The sequence below is a fragment of the Pseudonaja textilis genome, chromosome 3 (genome assembly GCF_049901715.1).
Source record: "Pseudonaja textilis isolate UNSWEBS1 chromosome 3, rPseTex1.2, whole genome shotgun sequence".
Classification (NCBI taxonomy): Eukaryota; Metazoa; Chordata; class Lepidosauria; order Squamata; family Elapidae; genus Pseudonaja; species Pseudonaja textilis.
This window is the reverse complement of record NC_141992.1, coordinates 79076320-79098596: the sequence shown is the minus strand read 5'-3', so window position 1 is coordinate 79098596 and position 22277 is coordinate 79076320. Positions and strand designations below refer to the sequence as shown.

The 22277-nt window shown below is 43.0% G+C and overlaps 1 long non-coding RNA gene across 1 annotated transcript in view; it reads right to left on the bottom strand.

Moving 5' to 3' along the window:
• The window catches only part of LOC148126182 (uncharacterized), a 96565-nt gene that overhangs the window by 4949 nt on the left and 69339 nt on the right, over positions 1 to 22277 (bottom strand). The window contains exon 2 of the long non-coding RNA XR_015742574.1: positions 13356 to 13464. This is a non-coding gene — a long non-coding RNA (uncharacterized LOC148126182). The remainder of the gene's footprint in view (positions 1 to 13355; positions 13465 to 22277) is intronic.

Genomic DNA, 22277 nt, shown 5'->3' with positions numbered 1-22277 from the left:
GCTCGGTCTTTCCGGGTTGGTGGAGCTGGCCTGGCTGTACCTCTCAGGTGAAGAACCCGTCTCTGCACGCGTCGAGGTCTGTAGGTAAGTCTGGTTGGTTTGTTTGGTCGTTGCTGTCATTAGGTGGGTGGTGTCCAGCTTGCGCTGGGGTGTGTGTCCCGGTTGGTTCTGGTCTATTGTTGGCTTCTAGGTTGGTGGTTGAGGCTTCCCTTCCCTCTCTCCTCTCTTGGGCAGTCGTTGTCGCTGGGTCGCTGGGGGTGTTGTAGGCTAGTCTGGACCGTGGCTGGTCGATGTGCCGCTTCCAGCTTCTTCCGTCTGTAGTTTGTAGCCTGTATGATCGGGGTCCCGTTACCTGCGTTATTTGTGCGGGCACCCAGAGAGGGTCTCCGTGAAGTTTTTTGCGTAGGCGGCATCCCCGATGTTGAATGACCGGTACCGGCTGGAAGAGTCCGGGGTCTTTCTGGGTTGTAGGTGGGGTGTAGGCGGTCTAATGGGGATCGTAGTTTCCTCCCCATCAGTAGTTCTGCCGGGCTCTTGTTCGTTGTTGTGCTCGGCGTGATGTGTTGAATGAACAGTAGTTTGTTTATTTTTCTTGGATGTCGCGGTTTCGATTTTCTGAATGGCCTTTTTTGTGTATTGGACCATTCGTTCCGCCCTACCATTCGCCGCCGGATGAGCCGTCGAGGTTAGGGCGTGTCTGATGCCCCGCTCGGCCAGGTACTTCTCAAACGGTATTGCCGTGAACTGGGGCCCGTTGTCCGACACTATGGCGTCCGGTAACCCGTGCGTTGCGAAGAGTTTGTTGAGTTTGTCGATGACCGCCTCCGTTGTTGTTGTTCTCATGGTGCTTACTTCCAACCAGTTGGAGTAAGCGTCTCGGTGATGAGGAATGTATACCCCTTGGTTGGTCCGGCGAAGTCTATGTGCAACCGCGACCATGGTCCTCTCGGGGTTTCCCACTCCCGGATTGGAGCGGCGGGGGTTGGCTCTTGACTCTTGGCACTTTCTGCACCCGCGACCAAGTTTCTATTTGTTTGTCCATCCCTGGCCACCAAGCGTAGCTCCTGGCCAGGGCTTTCATCTTGACGATCCCGGGTGTCCCTCGTGCAGCAATGTCAACACTCTGTCTCGCAGTGCTTCCGGTATGACTACCCGGTCACCCCAGAGAATGCAGCCCTTTTGTGAGAACAGCTCAGTTTGGCGGTTTCTGAAGGGTTTAAAATATTCGTTGCCTTCATCTTCTGGCCATCCCCGCTCTACCCAGCTCAGTATCCGCGCCAGCCGTTTGTCTTTATTTGTTTCATGGGCAATGTCTGGCGCGGTTAAGAGCGGGCATGGCATGGTCTCGATCTGCAGAGTCGTCGTTGTGGGTGCTGGGTGAGTCATCTCGTCCGGTAGTGGTGCCCGGCTTAGTGCGTCCGCGCGTGTAGGATTGCCTTACCGGTCGGTGTGAGAGTTCGTAGGAGTATGCTGCAAGGAATTCGGACCACCTTGTCATCCGGGCGATAGGATGTTTGGGGTGGCCTTGTTCCCTGCGAGTATTCGAGCAGGGCTTGTGGTCCGTTATGATTGAGAAGTTCCTGCCGTAAAGGTATTCGTGGAATCTTTTAATTCCAGCGGCGATGGCGAGGGCCTCTTTGTCTAGCTGACTGTAGTTTCTTTCCGGTTTGCTAGTGTCCGGGAGAAGAAAGCGATGGGTGCTTCCGTCCCGTCAGGTAGGGTGTGGCTGAGGACTGCTCCTATACCGAAGGGTGAGGCGTCGCATGTCACTGAAAGCGGGAGGGTTTCGCTGTATTGAATTAAAACCGCGTCTGATGTTAGTAAGTCCTTGGTTCGCTGGAACGCAGTCTCTTCCCGCTTTCCCCAGGTCCAGGTGGCCGCCTTATCGAGTAGCCGGTGTGGGGTTCCATGCCACGGTCGCCTTCTGGGGTAGGAAAACATTGTAAAAGTTAAGTAACCCCAGAAATGCTTGAAGCTCCGCCTTGTTGGTTGGTGTGGGGGCTTCCTTGATGGCCCTGAGTTTCTTCCCGGTCGGGTGTATTCCGTGCCGGTCCAGAAGGTAGCCCAGAATTCGACCCTCTCGGTGTGTAGTTGGCATTTGTCCCTTTTGACTTTAAGGCCGGCGTTTTTGAATTTGTTAAGTACCGCCCTTAAACGGATCTCCAATTGTTCTCTGTCGGCGGCTGCGATCAGCACGTCGTCAAAGTATGGAACCACCCTTTGATGCCCTGGAGGAGCCTCTCCATGAGGCTTTGGAAGATCCCGGGCGACGCTGACTCGAACTGGAGTCGGTTGCAGCGAAGCCCCGGTGTGTGACAATCGTTGCGCTTCTGCGGTCTCCGCGTCGACCGGCAGTTGCTGGTGAGGCTTGTGCCAAGTCGAGTTTTGCGAAGACCCGGCCTCCCCAGTGAATGCAGGAGGTGCTGCACCACTGGGACGGGGTAGGCGCTTTGTTGTAGCGCGTGATTAAGGGTGGCCTTATAGTCCCGCATATTCTAATAGAGCCGTCGGGCTTGATGGGGGTGACTATGGGCGTCTCCCAACGGGCATGGTCGATGGGTTCAAGCACCCCCTGCGCGCGACGAGCTTGTCTAGTTGCTCGTCAATTTTTGGTTTGAGCGCAAAAGGCACTCGCCGGGGCTTAAGGCGGATGGGCGACGTTGGGGTTAAGGTTGAGCGATATAGGGGCCCACGGTACTTGCCTAGCGAGTTGTCGAAGACTTCCTGGAAGTCCCTCACGAGGTCGCTTCCCAGTCGGTCGTGTCCGTGCGGTGGATGCCGGTTACTTCGATGCGAGCGGGGCAAACCATTGTAGGCCGAGCAGGCTGGGGCGGTCCCGGTCCACTATCGTGTGGCGGCAGGATGTCAGTGTGGTTCTTGAATGTTACCTTGAAGTGCCCGATGCCAACTACAGGGATGCGATTTCCCTGATAGTCTTTCAGGATTAGCTTCTGGTCGTCCAGCTGCGTTGCGGCGGATGGTCGGGACCAGGCGCTTGATTGTGCGCCATGATACCATTGAGAGGAAGGACCCGGAGTCCACCTCCATCTCGCAGGGCCTGTCCTCGATGCTCAGGGCCACGTGCACCTTCCGGGCGTCGGTGGTTGATGAGTGGCCGATGGCGACCGTCTGATGGGTTTCTTCGGCGCCGCTGTGCCTCGCTGAGTCGTCGGCTCCGGTTGTCGCGGCTCCACCGGCTCTCCGCGGGTCGGTCTCGGTGCCTGGGTGGGGTGCCGTCTCGTCGGCGTGGGCTGTCGCCCGGCGGCGCGGGCTATAGCTCTTCTTGTTCCGGCACACCTTGGCGATGTGCCCCGCTTCTCGCAATGCCTGCAAATGGCGTCGAGAAGCGGCATTCGAGGCGGGGTGATCGCCGCCGCACCAGCGCACGGAACCCCGACTTACGACTCCGGTGGTCTCGGCGATCACGTTCGGTCTGTAACCGATGGATCTCTTCGTCCTCATCCTCGGTGTCTGGCGGGATTCGAGGTCGCCATGGTGTCGATCGTTTCCCGCTGGCTGGTGTCTCGGGGCTTCGCGCGGCTGGGGATGCCTCATCGGTGGATGGCCGTTCCGGCGCGTTGGTTTGTCTCATCCGGGCTGCGGACTGGCGGGTGGCCTCGGCTGCGGTGGCCTCGGCGAGGCATCGGCGAGGAGATGTTGCCCTTGGCCATCAGTCGGCTCTGCAGCGCGGGATCTCGGAGTCCGAGGACGAGTCGGTCCCGGATCGCTTGGTCCAGTTCGGGGAACTCACGGTCCGCCCATGTTCCGCAGCTGGGCCACAAAATCGCTGATGGACTCGCCTTGCGTTGGTCCCGGCGGTGAAGTCATACCTGCGGATGAGGATCGGCACGGTGGGGGCGTAATGGCGGCGCAGGATGGGCTCGAGATCAGCCCAATCCATCTCCTTAACGTCTGTGGGCCTTGCGAGTGCCTTGGCCATTTTAAACACTGCGGCCCCGCAGTGCGTTAGGAATACTGCCCGCTTCCTCTGGCCGTTGGCGTCCTTGAGATTGCTGCATTCCAGAAACATCTGGAATCGATCAATATAGATTCCCAGTCTTCGGTCGCTGGGTCGAAAGGAGCGGGTGGTACGGTACTGGCCATCTTGTAGATGCGGGTCACCGGTGCCACGTGCTAGTTGGTCCTCGCCTCACGATCCCACCCTCGTCGCCAGTGTTGGATCCGGGATCGGGTCACAAAAGAGGCGAGACGCAAGTGAACATTCAGCTCTTTTTATTCAGCTCTAGTTATGGACAAAGTAACTGTGTAAAACCGCTTGGCTTTATACTGCGGGCCGGCGGCTCGGCGGCCAATGGCAGCGCTTGAATTTCCCGCGATCGGCTCGGCCAATCGCGGGAGATTCGTGGCGCTCCAATCACGGCCCGGCAGTCAGCCAATCGGGCTTCAGTTCAGGCGGGCCAATCGGGTGCGGGTTTCTCTGCGAATGCTAATACAGAACATGTTGTATTACCACTTTCCTAGCTTGCATGGCCAACTGATGTTTATTCTACATTAATTAGACTAGGAAAAAATATATATATATACAAGTCAATTTTGAAATGGAAAGCCCAGCTTTTTCTCTGGTTCTTGCCTTGATGAGAAGGTGACTTCCACCCACCCTCCCCATCGCTGGTGGTCTGGCAGCTGCATTCTTGCTAATCTTAGCTGCTGGGCATGAGGGAACCTTGTGCTAATGTATGATAATAGTTCTCTCTTCCTGGAACCAGCTGCTTTGCTTTGTATAAGAAAGCTTTCCTCTTCCTCTGACTCTCCTCCCCCCCACCTCCTTCTAAACTCACCCCCCAGAAGCCTGTCAGATCAGTTTCATCTGTTGAATCCCATCCTTAAAGCAGAACTAAATTCTAAATGCAACACTACAAGCCACAACATCTGTAGGAATCAATGCATACCAGAGACAGCAAAGACAGTTTTTTTTTTTTTAAAGGAGCATAAAATAAATGGCTTTTAGACAAAGATCTCTCTCTCTCTCTCTCTCTCTCCCTCCCTCCTTTCCCCTGCTCAGTCTCCCTCTCCCCTTTTCTCTCCCCACCTCTTCATAGGAAGTCTAATGTCACAATGGACAGCATCTCTTACAACTATCTTTGTGCTCTCTGGTCAGTTAACGTATTGTCAACTCTGGGATTCATCGTTGCCATAGAGTTCTGGAGGGAGGAAGTGATGTATTGAATAGTTCTTAGGGGAAAAAAAAGTTATGAGTTATTAGTTCAAGGTCACAGAGAGCGGCATAGCAAAGAATTGAGAATGCAGATCATTGGTTCATGTGATTGATGAGGTGTGAAAAATGGGGTGGAGGTAGGTGGAATTTTGTGGGATGAGCTGGTAGGATTCCAGTACTGGAATTCCACTGGATGATACCGGTCTTTTTTTTTTTTTTTTTTGAATAAAAATACTTTGAGAATATGTCGGTCTCGGAGATAATGATTCAAACGAAGTCTGACACATATGACATTAATAAGGCACTAGGCAGTTTACCCAAATGAAAATGTGTAAGAATCCACAGCACTGGCAGACATTTTAATTGTACAATGTTAGAAAGCGTGATTTCCAGAAGAACTGAAAATCTTTGCGATTGTTATATTGCCACCCATCTGAGATTTGAAGGGCTGGGGACCAGCTCTCATTCAGACAAACAGCAAGACAACACCAGTGGTGGGATTCAGCCAGTTCGCACCACTTCTGAGCAGTTTGGTGAACTGGTTGTTCGAAGAAATCATTAGGGCAGAGAACCGGTTGTTAAATGATTTGAATCCCACCTCCGGACAACACGCTATGCATTATAAACACTGAACCCGGATACATTTTTGAAAAGTTAAAAATAAATGATCGAATTTAAATGGAAATCCCAAGTACTTTATACCAGAAAGAGGAAGAGAAAGTGGGAAGAAAAGATTAATGAAAGGGTCATCATCATCCACACTGGTTGACTAAAATATATATGCAATAAATACTCTCCAATCTGTTGAGTAACATATGCTAAGTTTCAGAAAATGGCAAATTGAGTTTCATTGCATATTTGCATTTGCAGGTTTTTTTAGGGTACTTTGCTCCCCACCTCCTTCCTCCTTTTCCAGATCAGTTTTCATTTTAATGTTCTCCAAACAGCAGAGATAAATTAGGGAGACTGGATGGCTTAACCCAGTGTGCCTCAATCTAGTCCTCCAGATGTTAGAGCTGCAGCTTCCAGAATCTGGAACCTGTGATTCCATTACATCTGGAGCAACCTTTTCAGAGAAGACTGGAGTTGCACACAAAGTTGAGGCTAAGTTGTTTTTGATGTAGTGATTTTTAAAAAATAATAATAATTGCATATTTATAGGCTCATATTATGCATGTATCTGTAGCATGGAACTTTGTGAGGATTCTTTTCTTAGACAGACAAAACAACTTTACTAAGTCAAAGAGGAAGGCCCAAGATTTCTATGCAGATAAGTTATTGAGATATTGAGATGTCTCTCCACTTTGTGGGGAGAACATTTAAAGGGTAGCTGCTTCTCTCCTATGGTACTATGTTGGTTTTCTAAGCAATGCTGCGGTTTCTAGGGAGACACCAACAAAAGAAGGAAGTTCTAAAGTTTTCTTGAGATATGGACTAGGGTAGGGCTGCACAAATTACTGCAGAGGTCTTTCCCATCGCTACGTAACTGCTTCCTCACCTCCAATATTCCCACGAAAGTGCCTTCATCTCACGAGTTGTTCTTAATGGTATTGAGTCTAAAACCATATTTCTACCTTTATTCTGGCACCATCCAAGGAGAGTTTCAAGGTACTAGTCTTCATTTGATGACCACAATCAGGGCATGCAACTCCATCACTAAGCCACACAGTCAATAAGCAAAATGTTACATGACTGCATGAAGGCTACTGTTAAGCAAGACATCACATGCCTGTGACTTGTGATTTTACTGCCAGATGCTCTACTGACTCTGCTTGTCAGAATCCAACTCTGAAGCTTGCAAATGGTGATCACATGACTATGGAGATGCTGCAATGCTCGTAAATGGGAGGACCTATCCTAAAGTTATTTTTTCAACACTATTGTAACTTTGAATGGACAGACTTTAAGCAAGGTCTACCTATATACAAAATCTCTTAGGGTTTGTCTCCATTAACATGGAAGGGCTGTGCTCACTTAAAGCAGAGCAAAAGGTACAGGATAAGGATTAGCAATGGGACCAGCACATTTGGTACTAACCAGCCAAGGAAACCTAAGGATGGAAGAATGTAAGATTTTTGTTACAATTAATTGGATGCAGAACTGCTTGAACAATTGTGCCCCAAAATGTGTCTGGAATGGCTCTAGGTCAATCAGGAAGTACCAAGTGGAGCATAGCAGAAATCCATTCTAGGTCATATAAATCATTCTGTTTATAAATGATTTGTATGATGTGTTAGGAAATAAGGTTATCAATCATATTTTTGCAAGACGAATGACATGCTGAACCATTGTCCAAAGGAGGGTGTCCAAGACCTAGAGGAAAAATATTGTGAGGAATGGCTGGAGATATTGGGTATTTTTATCATGGCGATAAGAAGACTGTAGGGAGGAATAATAAAATATGGATTAGATTTATTCACATCTTGGCCCAGGAAACTTGACACAGATTTCAAATTGCAAGGAAGTAGATTTCAATTGGGTGAATTTCTTACTAATAAGAGGAACTCAACAATAAAAGAGGTGACATCTTCTTTTCAGGAAGCACTTAAACAGAGTCTACATGGCCATCTATGGGAATAATAGAGAATGGATTCTTGCCTGGGAAAAAAGATGATTACCTAATTCCCAAGATTTCTTCCATCTCTTATATTCTATTGTTGCATGGTCCTTTTTTTGCCAATTCAAGGATTGGCAGAAAACACCAGCTCTGCTCAATAATGAGGAAAGGTCCTCAACGCCATTCTTGAGTTTTGAGTAGTATTCTAGGGACACACACACCAAAATCTATGGGGCCAGAACAAAGAGATAGTGATAGGATGAAAACTGAATTTGATTGAATGTAAATCTAATTAAAATTACAATTAACTCAATTAAAATTAATATGTATCTAATCTTCGGCCCTTACTGGCTTATTACAAATTATAATTGGCAGCAGTTTTTGAGACACTCCAGGCAGTACCCAAGGTTTTTGGGGTCTCCTTGTGGCTCCAGAGACTCAAGTTGTGTACTCCAAAATAATTTATATACAACATGAAAATCATGTAGAATGCATTCATTTGATAGTCCTTGTGTTGTGATGGTGGATTTTTTATCTCATGTGTTTCTTTCTCTGTCTCTCTGTCTGTCTCTCTCTCTCTCTCTTTCCCTCTCCCTCTCCCTCTCCCTCTTTCTCTGTCTGAATGGGTTGCTCTTTTTACAATATAATAAGGAAAAAGTCATTTTTATGTCTCTTCATATAAATTAGAGGGAGGGTATAAATACTTTCAAATAAATACGTAAAGCAAATGGTTTGTTAGTTTTATAGATGCAACTTGCTCCTCAAAATGGTTAAAATGTATTAAATGTTTGTAAAAGTTCTAACTTATCCGAGGCTGGCACTAAATACTTAAGATCACACATATGCACACAACAAAGATAGACAATTTCTCAAAGGTTATCATAGTAGCCTTTTGGAAATTGTGGGGATGGCTATGTGGGAAGCCCCCCACCTCTTAGAAGAATGAAATATTTTGGAAAATATTACAAAAGGCAGAATATTATATTTCTCCAAAAGGAGAAATGGAGAAACACATTTTAGAGGCAGAAAGCAGCCCCCCAGTCTTTCTTAATAGCCCACAGCAGATACTAGTACTTTAAGGAGATAAAGAGCTTATTGAAAGAGGAAGCCAACTATCTAGATAGCTCTATTCCTAAGCAAAGCATATACTGAAGACAGAATTCCATCTAAGACAGGGTATTTTAAAACTCTTTGCAGCAAAGTTTGACAGCTAACAAAGGCAGGATGGTAGGATTAGAAAGCTAGCCCTCACCCAAGATCCAGCACAGGACAAAAGCCATTAGCCACAATAGGAATTGCCCAACACAAGCCCCTTCATTGCACCACCCCCAGAACAATTCAAACTTCAAAGTCACAGAAACCTATAAAGATCTATCCTCTTATTGGCCACATCGTATAAAAAAAAAAACCTTAGATGTTCTATAGGTGGCAACTTCCCCCAGCAAAGCTGGCTAAAATGTATAAAAACATATCACTAAATTGCTGAAAATGTACCCAAAAGCCAGGTACATATTATCATATGTGGTGGTCTTGTAAAAAAACAAACAGGAATTTTGATATAGGACACACACACATGGTTAGAGGAGATGATTGGACAGAAATTAGAATACAGACCCAAAGTATTTTTATTAGGAATTATGACAGAGAAATATAGTAAAGAGGTGACCTATTTAAAGTACATATTATTACAGCAGCAAGAATGGTTTTTACTCAACATTGGAAAGACAGAGAAACCCCTGATGAAGGTGAGGTGATCAAGAAAATACTGATGTATGCTGAAATGGACAGACTGACTCTGGAATTGAAAAACAAAGATGAGACAGAACATTACAAGATGTGGAATAAATTTTACCAATGGTGGGAACAGAAAGGAGGGACACAGAATAGGATTTGTAGAATGAATAATTGAGGTTATGTAAATAAGCACAATGGGATATAATGGATAAGACTATAGAAATAAGTTAACTGTATAACTGTATATAAGATATGTATCATATATTATAGAAAGTATGGCAAAAATGAATGCCAGGACGATCACACCGTGTCCAGTGTTTTAATAATTTAATCAATATTATTAATCAATAATTTAATCAAAAAAAAATATTTTTTTTAAAAAAGATTTATCCATTCATTCAACCATTTATTCAGCTGACCCAGAACTGTACACTGTCTTTGTGGTTCTGTTCAATATTGTTTTTCTTTCCATATTGTTTTCAGCGTCTTTATCCCAGCTTGGAACTGAACCAGATGGATTTTCCTTCCAACAGTTATGAAAGAAAAAGATGAGTATTGAAATTGGATGAGGGTTTTTCTTTTTTAGGTTACCAAATATAGGCTATCACTCAGCACATCCTGTAGCAGCTCACAGTGATGTCACACATATTTATTTAGGTGTACAATATCACACATGCAGTATGCAATTATGTTTACACAAAACCATAAGATTAGAATAGCTGTCGGAGATCTCCAATGAGATGGTGAGTAAACATGTTTTTAGCATGCAGCTAAATAGTCACTGCAATGTTTGCAGTAGGAAAAAAAAAACCCTTTTCCTCCACTGCACTAACCTGTAGTGTCACCATCAATGGTAGGAGAACACGGGGTTTTTTCCCCCGGATGGGGCCATTTTTTAAAAAATTTAACAATGACAATATGACTTACTTTCTAATGTCATGGGGGATAGAGATGGTAACTAGAAGATAATAAAAGAAACCAAACCCAGCAGGTCAGAATTTGACAATGTAGTGTCTAAGTTTCCATTTTGCTTAGATAATTTCCACAAGATCTATGAAATAATAAACATCTTTTTTTAAAAAAGAATGGCTAACATTTTGGAAGAATTTGAGTGTAAATGTCAGAATATCACAAGATACTGGAAATTAGTAGTGTTCTGCAAACTCATATCATTGCAGTATAATATTCAGAAAATTCTTCTCCTTTCTTCTTATATGGAATTTAAAAACTTTGGAAGCAGTTAAGGAAAATCTGGTTGGATATTTGTTTAACAAAATATTATTACTGAAAAGAAACAATATAATTTTTGTAAAAAAGAAAAGAAAGGCACCATCATAAGAAAAGGTCTGATAATATTTCCACAAAATGTCTATATATGTGTATTTGAATGTCTCAAATGGAATTTTTTAAAAAATTACTATGATCACTGAATTCATTTCTTCTGACACCTTTCCTGGTACCTTTCCAGGTATCAGCCTGGCTTTGGAGTGACTTTGCTTCTTGCTCTGTGAATGGGCAAACATCTCTGTTTGTTTGTTTATTAAATTTAGACACCTCCCATCTCACCTAAGAGACTCTGGCCAGTTTGCAGCAACATACGGTTTGAAATGTACATGATGAACCTATACAATATTTGCTAGAGAATGCTCTGCCTCGGAAGAAGAAACATCTGAATCAACCATCAGGTGTATTCCACTGATTGCTCAGATGCATTTCTTCACCCATGCTGATACAGGTCTTTTTTAGTGACTGCCTCATTTTGCAATTATTTCCAGTTTCAATGGTGATTAAAACTTTGCAACCAGTCCTTGCATTTAGCACTTTTGCAGGTCTATAAAGCACAGGGAAGCTGAAGTAAGATCATAAGCACAGTTGTGGTTTAGTGACTGATTTGCTCAATGACTGAGTTTGCAGTAGCAGTTGTGGTCACTAAACTAGGACGACCTGTACAGTGGTGGGATTCAAAAAAAATTTACTACCAGTTCTGTGGGCATGGCAGGGGAAGGATACTGTAAAATCTCCAATCAGAGGTGGTATTTGCCAGTCCTCCAAACTACTCAAAATTTCTGCTACCAGTTCTCCAGGTCAGAACCTGCTGAATACCACCTCTGGACCTATATTCTGTTCACCAGTTGTTTAATTTTTGCTGTCTTATATCCCCCCCCCAATCTATGTGTGATTAAGTTAACATCAACAAAAATCTAAACAGGACTATAGTTTATTTCAGCATTGTGTTGATGCTGAAGATTTAACCCTAACCTTTAAGCCGGATTTAGAGATATAATCATATTCATCCTATGGAGGAAAAAAATCAGTAACACAAAAATGGCTTATTTGCAATGTTTGCAATTGATTTGAAATACAATCCCTGGGATGCAACATATTTTACTATCTCAAGAGACAAAATCATTTCAAATAAGCTTGGGAAGAGGGGGGGTGCCATCATTTCATATTTCCTGTCCTCTTTAATTTTCCTTTTAAATATTGAAAGCCACCAAGTACTTCAAAACTAGCTAATTTTGTCTGTGTTCTTCCTCTATTTCAGGATGATATTTCAACTTCCTTAGCCTGTTTGGAAGTATTAAGGCTGGAGGTATAAAGTAGGTGGTGGAGAGAGAGTTGTGATGGTTAGATTGCAAGTGGCTCAGCAGCTACCCAAACATAGCCTCAAAAATTTAGCAAGGAGCAACAGCAGTGAATTCTTAGTCTGTGTTGTGGTTAGCCAGCAGCAGGTGTGGATGGCTCAGGAGAGCGAGAACTCAGATGAGGGGCCATCAGGGAGTGGACTGCTGCCTTCAGAGATTCTGGGGGCTGGCAGAGGATGAGGAGGTTCCTGAGGAATCTGTGCCAAGTGCACGTGCGCACAGGATTGCTCACAGGTAAGAGCAGCTGCAACAGCACGGGTGACTTGGGAGTAAGGTTGCAAAGTAATGTCCCCTCCTTCAAGAAGATAAAAGCCAGCTATGAAGCGAATATTCTTTGCAGGAAGCAAAGACATTTTGAAACTCAGCTTAGTGGACATTACAGTATCTTAGGTTGGTATATGAAGACTCTTGTGTTGTGAAATATTTCTTATCTGTTATTCTTGGCAGACTTGCACAATTTTGGTGAAGCTTGTGCTTATCACAGTTAATTAGTTTGCAGCAGCCTTTTAACCGGGGATTCGAAAGAATCATTAAAAGGTTTCGATTCCCTTTGATTTGTGTTTGTTTTATTTGAAAAGGGTTTGGATCAGAACAATCTGACATTCTAGAAAGCTGAACAGATATCAGAGGAAAGCAGTAGAAAACCACTAGTTTTCTATTTCCTTTTTTACTTATGACTATAACAGATAACAGATAATCAGAGTTGGAAGGGACCTTGTAGGTCATCTAGTCCAACCCTCCACCCAAGTGGGACATCCTACACCATTTCTGACAAATGGCAGTCCAATCTCTTCTTGAAAGTCTCAAGTGATGGCGCTCCCACAACTTCCAAGGGCAAGCTGTTCTATTGGTTGGTTGTTCTCACTGTCAGAAAGTTTCCCCTTATTTCCAGGTTAAATCTCTCCTTGTTCAGTTTCCATCTATTATTCCTTGACTGGCCTACAGGTGCTTTAGAAAATAGCTTGACCCCTTCCTCCCAGTGGCAGCCCCTTAAATATTGGAAGACCTCTATCATGTGTCCCGTGGTCCTTCTCTTTATTAGATTAGCCAAGCCCAGTTTCTGCAACCGTTCATTGTATGTTTTAGCCTCCAGTCCCCTAATCATCCTGGTTGCTCTTCTCTGTACTTTTTCTAGAGTCTCAACATCTTTTTTATAATGTGGTGAACAAAACTGGATGCAGTACTCTAGGTGTGGTACTTTACTTTATAGAGTGGTATTAGTGTTATGTATTAACATACTTACCTGCAATTGGTCGGTCCATAGTGGTGGGAAATTTGAAGAGCCATCACTGGTCACAGCCACGAGCAGCTGACTGTAAAAAGGGCTGCAGCAGTTTCTTCGGTGCTCAGTCCTAGAAGGAAGTAAAGTCAATTGATGATCATGCTGGTGTCCTGAGTCTCATTCTTGCGATCTAACATTGGTGACGAGGATGGGATTCTGAGACAAAGGGAACCAGTGAGCACATGGCAACTGATGAACACTGGCAACGCATTGAGACGAAATGGCTGGAAACAACTTGCCACCCACACTGTTCGATCCAGCAACTGAAGACCGGGAATCATACATCGACCGATTCCTCATGTTCCTCGAAGGGAGCGACCTCCATAATATATCCGAACACAGGAAGAGAGCCGTCTTCCTCACACATTGCGGTCCTGCAGTATTTAAGATGGTCAAAGCATTAGCGGCACCCACCGACATGAAAACAATGCCCTGGCCAGACCTGGAAAGAATACTGAGGGCACACTACACACCAACCGTTTCCTGCCTCATCAAAAGATATGAATTTTATTGGCGCGACCAAAAGGAAGGTGAGAGCATCGGTGATTTCATTGCAACTCTGAGGGACATTGCCGGAGCATGTGAATTCCTAAACATGGATGAAGCCATGAGAGACCGAGTGGTCCTGGGGCTGAGAGATCTTATACTACAGGGTTGATTATTAACAAAACCAAAAATAACACTCCAAAAAGCAATAGAAGAAGCTACTGGAGCAGAAGCAATGCAGAAATGTGGAAAATGAACAAAGCGCCACTGGAAACCCCTAAAAACACCACCACAACCCATCACAAAGATATCAAGTCCCCATCGGAAGATGACAAGGAAGAAGAAGGGGTAAATCAACTCTGTTCAGAACAGGCAGAAGAGACTGGAACAGAAAAAGGAAGGAAATTCGTTGTGCTGGCTGTGAGGGGAACCATCCAAATTCTGAGTGCCGTTTTCTAGATGCAATCTGCAAGCATTGTGAACGGCAGGGACATATTGCTAGGGCATGCCAAGCAAGAAAAAACTACGGCCCAAGACAAAGATGGAACACACACACACTCCTGAGAGAGGGAGAAACGAACAGGGAGCCGCTGGAACTAAGACAACAGTAACTGGTGAGGGAAAGAGACAAGCAATGGAAGAGCTGAAACACACCAGACGGTGACCATTGGACACTCCAACATGACAAACGCCAGGTCATGTCCAGGTCACCATAGAGGGCCAACCCTGTTGGATGGAAGTGGATTCTGGATAATATTTATCAATGGTATCATGGGACACTATAAAAAGACTGATACCAAACATAAACTGGGAAGGACTCGAAAGACAAACACTGACACTGAAAGACTTATCAAGGAAACAAAATACCCATAGTGGGCACCGGACAACTCAAGGTAACAAAAAATACACCAGAGTCCTCCCACTAACAATAGTCTACCGAATTTGCCCAAGCCTCCTGGGACTCGAGTGGTTTGCACCATTAGGAATCAAAGTCACATGGATAAACAGCATCACTGAGACGGAGTGGGAAGAGGACCTGATGGAAGAATTCTGGGAGGTGTTCAATGGAGAACTGGGCAAGTACCGGGGGTCCCCAATTTCCTTTAATCTAAACCCAAACATAGCCCCTTTAAGGTTAAAGGCAAGGTGGGTTCCTTTTGCACTAAAACCAAAAATCGATGAGCAGTTGGATAAACTCATTGCACAAGGGGTTTTAGAACCAATTGACCATGCAAAGTGGGAAACCCCAATTGTTACACCAATTAAACCTGATGGGTCGGTGCGCATCTGCGGGGACTACAAAGCAACCCTTAACCATGCGCTCCAAAACAAAGCGCATACCCGGTCCCAGTGGTACAGTATCTATTACATTCCCTTGGGGGGGGGGGGAATCTTCATGAAACTATACCTCGCACAGGCCTACCAACAGTTACCCGTTGACCCCGAAACAGTGAAAGCCCAGACAATCATGATGCACAGGGGGGCATTCAAATGCAACAGACTACAATTTGGTGTCAGCGTCACCCCAGGGGTGTTCCAGAGCTTAATGGAACACCTATTGCAAGGGATAAAAGGGGGTGGTACCATACTTTGACGATGTCCTGGTATCAGCCAAAGACAAAGAACAATTGCGAGACCACCTAAGGGAAGGCCTAGGTAAATTCAAGGAGGTGGGACTAAAAGTAAAAAAGGAGAAGTGCCAATTAGCCACCAGCAAAGTTGAATTCCTTGGATATCTAAAAGACAGCAAAGGAATCCACTCCACAGAAAATAAAATCAGAGCAATCAAGGAAGCCCCCAGACCCACAAATAAAACTGATCTGCAAGCTTACTTCACTTTTATAATATATTCCTATCACAGAAAGCAACCATTGCAGAACCACTACACAGGTTGCTTGACAAGAAAGCAATCTGGGCCTGGGGGCGACGGGAAGAAACGGCATTCCAGGAAATAAAAAGCTTGATCACATCAGACCGCGTACTAATACAATACAGCAAAACACTTCCAATGACACTAACCTATGATGCATCACCTTTCGGCGTCGACGCTATACTCAGCCACGTATTACCAGATGGGAAAGAAGCACCCATAGCATTCTATTCAAAGACTCTGTCAAAGCTGGACCAGAACTACAGCCAACTAGACAAAGAGGCATTGGCCGCTGTCACTGGAATAAAACGTTTCCACGAATATATCTACAGGAGAACTTTCATACTAATCACAGACCACAAGCCACTCCTGGGCATCATCGCAGGAAACAAAGCTACACCTAACATACTGTCACTATTAATGACGCAGTGGTCGGAATTCTTGGCTGCCTACAACTACAAATTAACCTACTGACCCATATTTAGCTGGTTGTCCACTAAGACTCCAAGATCCCTTTCACAGTTACTGCTGCTGAGCCTGATTTCACCCAGTCTATATGTGTATTTTTGGTTTTTCTTGCCTAAGTGTAGAACTTTAGTTTTCTCTACATTGAATTTCATTTTGTTAGATATGGCCCAGTGTTCTAGTCTGTCAAGATCCATCTGGATCTTGAGCCTTTCTTCTTTCTTCTATTCCCTCATCTAAGTTGTTAATGAAGATATTGAAGAGTACTGGGTCTAAGACGGAACCTTGTGACACCCCACTGCTTACTTCCCTCCATGTAGACTTAGGCCCATTAAGACTACTTGTTGAGTACGGTTTGCCAGCCAGTTGCGAGTCCATCTAGTGGTGGTGCTATGTATGCCACTTTTTTCTAGCTTATTAAGAAGTAGGTTGTGGTCTACTTTGTCAGATGCTTTGCTGAAGTGTAAATATCTTATGTCCACAGTATTTTGCTGGTCTACTAATTCAGTCACTGTGTTGAAGAATGAAATAAGATTGGTTTGGCGTGATCTGTTCTTAACAAGCCCATGCTGACTGCTAATTATTACTTTACTTGTCTCTAGATGTTGGTAGATCTGTTTTTTATTATTATTATCTTTTCCAGTATCTTCCCAGGTTAGGCTGATTGGTCTATAGTTTCCTGGGTCTGTTTTTTTTCCCCTTTTTTTTGAAGATGGGAACCACATCAGCTCTTTTCTAGTCCTCTGGTAGTTCCCTGGTACTCCAGGATTTTTGAAAGATATGGTGCAGTGGTTCTGAGGTGACCTCTGCCAGCTCCTTTAAAACTCTGGGATGTAACCCATCAGGCCCCCGTGATTTATTTTCATCAAGATCAGACAGGTGTTCTCTTACTATTTTTTTTGCTTATTTTAACTTATATTTCTGGTCTGTCTTTTACTTCCTTGCCGTCTTCTCTCTTTAGTGGACCGACTGTTTCCTTGATTTTTTTCTTGTTATTTATATGTTGGAAGAAACTTTTAAAAATTATCTTTGACTTTTGTTACAAGTCTTTGTTCGTTCTGAGCCTTTGCTATCCTGACTTCATCTTTGCAGATTCTGGCTGTCTGCTGATGTTCTGCCTTAGTTGTATGTCCTTCTTTCCATTTTTTGTACTTGTCACTTTTTTCTTTCAATTTGCCAGAGACATCTTTGTGCAGCATAACTTTATTGCTTGTATCTTTACGATTTATATTGTTTATTTAGTTTCCTAGTATGATTTATGTTAATTGCTTATTTGGTATCCTATGGCTACCGCTAAGTGTTGTATCATGATTCATGAAAAATATATTTATGGTGACTATGAACATGATTTATCACATATCTTTTATGTACATTGAGAGCTTGGGCACTGAAGACAAATCCCTTGTGTGTCCAATCACACTAATAAAAATTCTATTCTAATTCTAATACCTATTCCTAGTATATTTTTGCCAAGAAAACTGCATGGACATATCTAGGCAGTCATCAAGAGAACAACTTGATCCAAAGGAGGGCTTACCTTTTTTTTTTTTTTTTTAAAGCATGAGATATGAATGAGTGGCAGTTCGATCTAGATCCTTTTTGCAATACCTGCTATCCAAATGAGAAAAATGGGTTGGCTTATTCACGATAGAATATATTGTGCTCACATCCACAATATATTCAATCATCTGAGTCCCATCGCACATTCCTTGACTTCCAGCATTAGCAAGGAAGGACAAGATCTTTTAAGTGGTGACTTAGAATTTTATTTTGAAGAACTCCATCTGACTCTGTTCCTGGAAATAGATGGAACATTTACTGGGAAAGTATATACTACATGATGTGAATGAGAGAGGGGTGGGGAGACAGACAGAGACAGAGGTGTATTCAGCAGGTTCTGACCAGTTCTAGAGAACTGGTAGCAGAAATTTTGAGTAGTTCGGAGAACCGGCAAATACCATGTCTGACTTGCAGGAATGGAGATTTTACAGTACCTTTCCCCTGCCACGCCCACCAAGCCACACCATGCCCACCAAGCCATGTCCACAGAACCAGTTGTAAACAAATTTGAATCCCAATACTGCACTCCAGGAAGGTTACTGTAAAATCGCATTCCTTCCCCACCCCACTAACCTGCTTTCCAGCTCTGTTCTCCTGTGAAGGACAACAAAAGAAGACCCAGCCGATCAGCTGGGATTCAGGAGGAAGAGAACAGATGGGGGTGGGGCTAGTCAGAGGTGTTATTTGCCGTTTCTCCAAACTACTCAAAATTTCCACTACCAGTTCTCCAGAACTGGTCAGAACCTGCTGAACACCACCTCTGCTGGAGTTAGGCCATGGGCAGCAGCGAAGAATACATATACAAATAAATGAAAGAAGAAAAGAAAAAAAGAAAAAAAAGAAAGTAGAAAAGAAAGAAAAAGAAAGATTGAAAAGAAAGGAAAAAGAAAGAAAAAGAAAGAAGGAAAATTGAAAACATTCTTATTTATTTTACAGTTTGCAAGATCTTTTTTTTTTTATAGCCTTTGATTTATGTCATATATACACCTATTCTATACATATATCACTGTCTCATTATTATCAGTTAAAACTTTCCTCTTTTCCTCTTATGCCTTATGATATATAATTTATCTATGATTAATCCAATTATACCAACAATTCCAACTATCATAATATTGTGAAGTATCTTTGTTTTTTAGTGCCAGAGTCATGGGCAGCATTATGAATAGCATTCAGAAACAAATTATCAACCAGAGTAGTTCCCACTACATAGGTGTTACGTCACTGTGGCAGATTTTTTTCCATTGTCTTACAAGTAACTGCAATCAAGTTTCTTGATTGTCTTCAAAGACAATCCCACATAGAGCAAATTACAGTAATTCAGACGTCAGGTGATGAAGCGAGACTATTAGAGATTTTAACCCTAACTGAAATGACTTGTGATAATTATTTTTTCCAGAGCCCTATGCAGCTTATACCCCAGCTTCTTCTTGACTTCCCAAAAGAGAAATAAGGGTAGTCCAGGATTAGAAATAATGAACTGTATATTACAAAGATGGTGGCAACTCCTCCTGTCATAGTCTGGGCCCGGTCCAACCAAGCACCTATCCCTTCAACAGCAACTTATCCTAGACAAGTGGGATAGACAAGCCCACAGTTAGGGATGGATTGTAAGTTTTAAAACTGAATTTGATTGCAAAAAGCAGAAGAAGCTTTTTAAAAACACAGAATATGCCTCCAATGTGTAGAAGCATTTAGATTCAACTTTTAACATCACATAGAGGAAAACTTTCAATTTCTATTTCCTAACTGGAATAAGTAATACTGATTTAGAAAAATACATTTTCACTTTCCAGTGTGGGGTTGTTGTTTTTTTGGTAACAAAATCATTTTAAACCATCATTTTAGGGTTGTTTTTTTTTTGAACTGTTGTAAATATCACGATTGCCATTTTGTATAATTTAGTATTTTCTGCTTATAGAACACTTGGTGGTATTAATCAGGTCCACACAACATATGGGCTATTAAACTAAATGCACTTCCCAAGATATGATGGGCTACCAAAAGTTTAATAACATCCCGATTTTACTTCCTAAAGAGCAATACAGAAGAGTTACTGAGGAAGGTAAGGCTGTACAATAGATGCAATTAGCATGGCCTTGTTTCATGCTAATCCTCATTTTAGTGTTCACAGTGGGAGTGTGTGTGGCCTAGAAATAGAATTCTACCAAACATAACCTTGACCTGAGTTTTCTTTTAGACCCTTTGCTATCTTTCTCAAATGGGCATTTGCAAAAAGAAAAAAGGAGAGAGAGAGAGATATGATGCATAAGTATTTCCAAACATCATTTCAATTATTTGTGTCATAGCTTTGGAGGACATGGCTGTAATGCCTGAATAATGAGATGAAGAAAGCATTTTAATTTTTTTTTTCACTCCTTCTGTTTTTCTCCTCACAGATATCTCAAGTTCAGTTTGAGAGAGATGGTTATCTTTTCCCCTTCAAAGTCCTTGTTTCCAAGTATTCAGAATATTCTCCTTATCTCAGTTCCATTAAAGTGCCTGTTTCGGAGTATTGTTAGCAATGGCTCCCTTGGGCTAGCTATGGGTGAGGCACCAGCCATGGCATCATCCGTTTCTAAGCAAAAGAATAATTTACTCTTGTCATCAACAAGCTGTTTACATAGTTCCTCTGTTATTGCTTCAAATTTAAATAGGATTGCTCTGTCTCTCCCTCCCTTTCCCTCTCCCCCACTCTCTCCCTCTCCTTCCCCCTCTACGAGTGTGTGTGTGTGTGTTTTAAAATATACTATTACACTTCCTCCCAAATCTTTCCTTCCCCCATTTGTTTCCTGCTTTACTCTTTTAAAAGCACTTAAATCAACCAACTAGGTAATTAAACCACAATTAAATGCACAAGCAACAATTAATTAGTTTAAAAAATGTGTATATATTTTGATTAAATGTATATTCATTTTACTAAAAAAAAACAGTTAGAAAGGTGAGAACTGGTTATAAAAGAAACCAAATGAAAAAGGAAAGGTCAGTGGAGCTAAATAGAAACAAATTTACAAAATGGGAGCAGCTATCAAACAGATCCACATTCATATGAAGATTATTCTGATTTCTGAGGTGTGGGAATTTAAAAAAAAAAAATCTTTTGTTTGGCAAATTCATGTAAATTGAATTCCCAAGTACTTTGGTCTCAACCATTTAGAGATGTAGAGCTTAAGCGAGCACCTCAAAGTGTCCTTAGAAGTGAACTGGCAACCAAAACAAATGGATGAAAGCACTGCTGTACAGTCTGACATTTTAGAGATAGTCAAAACTCTAGGTGTCGGGTTTTGTATCAACTATGAAGTTCTAAAGGGTCTTCAAATGCAACATGGAGACTATTACAATAACATTGTTAAGAAATGATAAAGGGGTGAGTCATTCTCATAAGGTCACCATGTTCCATAAACAGCTACAATTGTTGTCACAGCAGTCATCTGAGCATCAAGCAATAAAGCTCCACTGAGGAACATCCTTAAACTGAATACCTACAACTGAGACAGAAAGCAGCGCCAATAAGAGTTGACTAAGCAGCCAAATCTGCATCCATCTTAACTATCACCAAAAATGTCTATACATTTTCTGGATTTCATTTCATCTTATTAAGCTTTGGCTAGATGACTGCCACTTTCAGGAACCAGTTCACAGAAGTCAGTATGAGATAACGCAGATTTACATGACTGATTTTCTTTTCTCCTTCCTTCCTTCCTTCCTTCCTTCCTTCCTTCCTTCCTTCCTTCCTTCCTTCCTTCCTTCCTTCCTTCCTTCCTTCCTTCCTTTCTTTCTTTCTTTCTTTCTTGTAGAGATACACTCCCTCCAAGGGTTATTCCAGCATGAGCAAGCAGAGATAACAGAATCACATTTTATAATGGTGTTATTAAGCAGGATCGGTGGCAAGTTGAAGAAGTTCAGCTGTCCTACTCAAATATTAATTACAATTTTGGTTGAGGGAACTCTGAACAGAGAGCTAACACTTAAATGAGTCTGTGCAGATGGGGTGTGACACTAGTCAACAGACAAAGTGCACTGCTGTGTTGTGACCATCACTTCCCCAAACATGCACATCTTGCACACGCACACACACACACTAAGTAATTTTTGTTATTGCCCAGAGCATGAACTCCTCACACTGCCACAAACTACTGATGTGTTAAACTACTGATTTGAAGGAACTTACGCTGAACTATTTTGCTGTTCCTCAATGTAAAATCATTTTCAGAAACTAGGGGAAAAAACCCATCTGATTAGATTCTTTGTTCCTAACATGCTGTTTCTCTTAAGTTGTTGAAATTGTTAATGTTCGTTAATATTCTCCTCCATGCTGCATCAAGAGCCAAGAATGGGTTGACTCCTTCCTATGACGTCATTTAGCTGAATCTCTACTAAGATATAAAAGCAAGCCCCCAGAAGAGACCCCAGCTTTTGACTCAGCTCGTTTCAGTCAGTAGCTGTATCTCTGAAAGCTTCTATTAGATAATACTCACCAGCGATCTTCAGTGCCGTTTTTC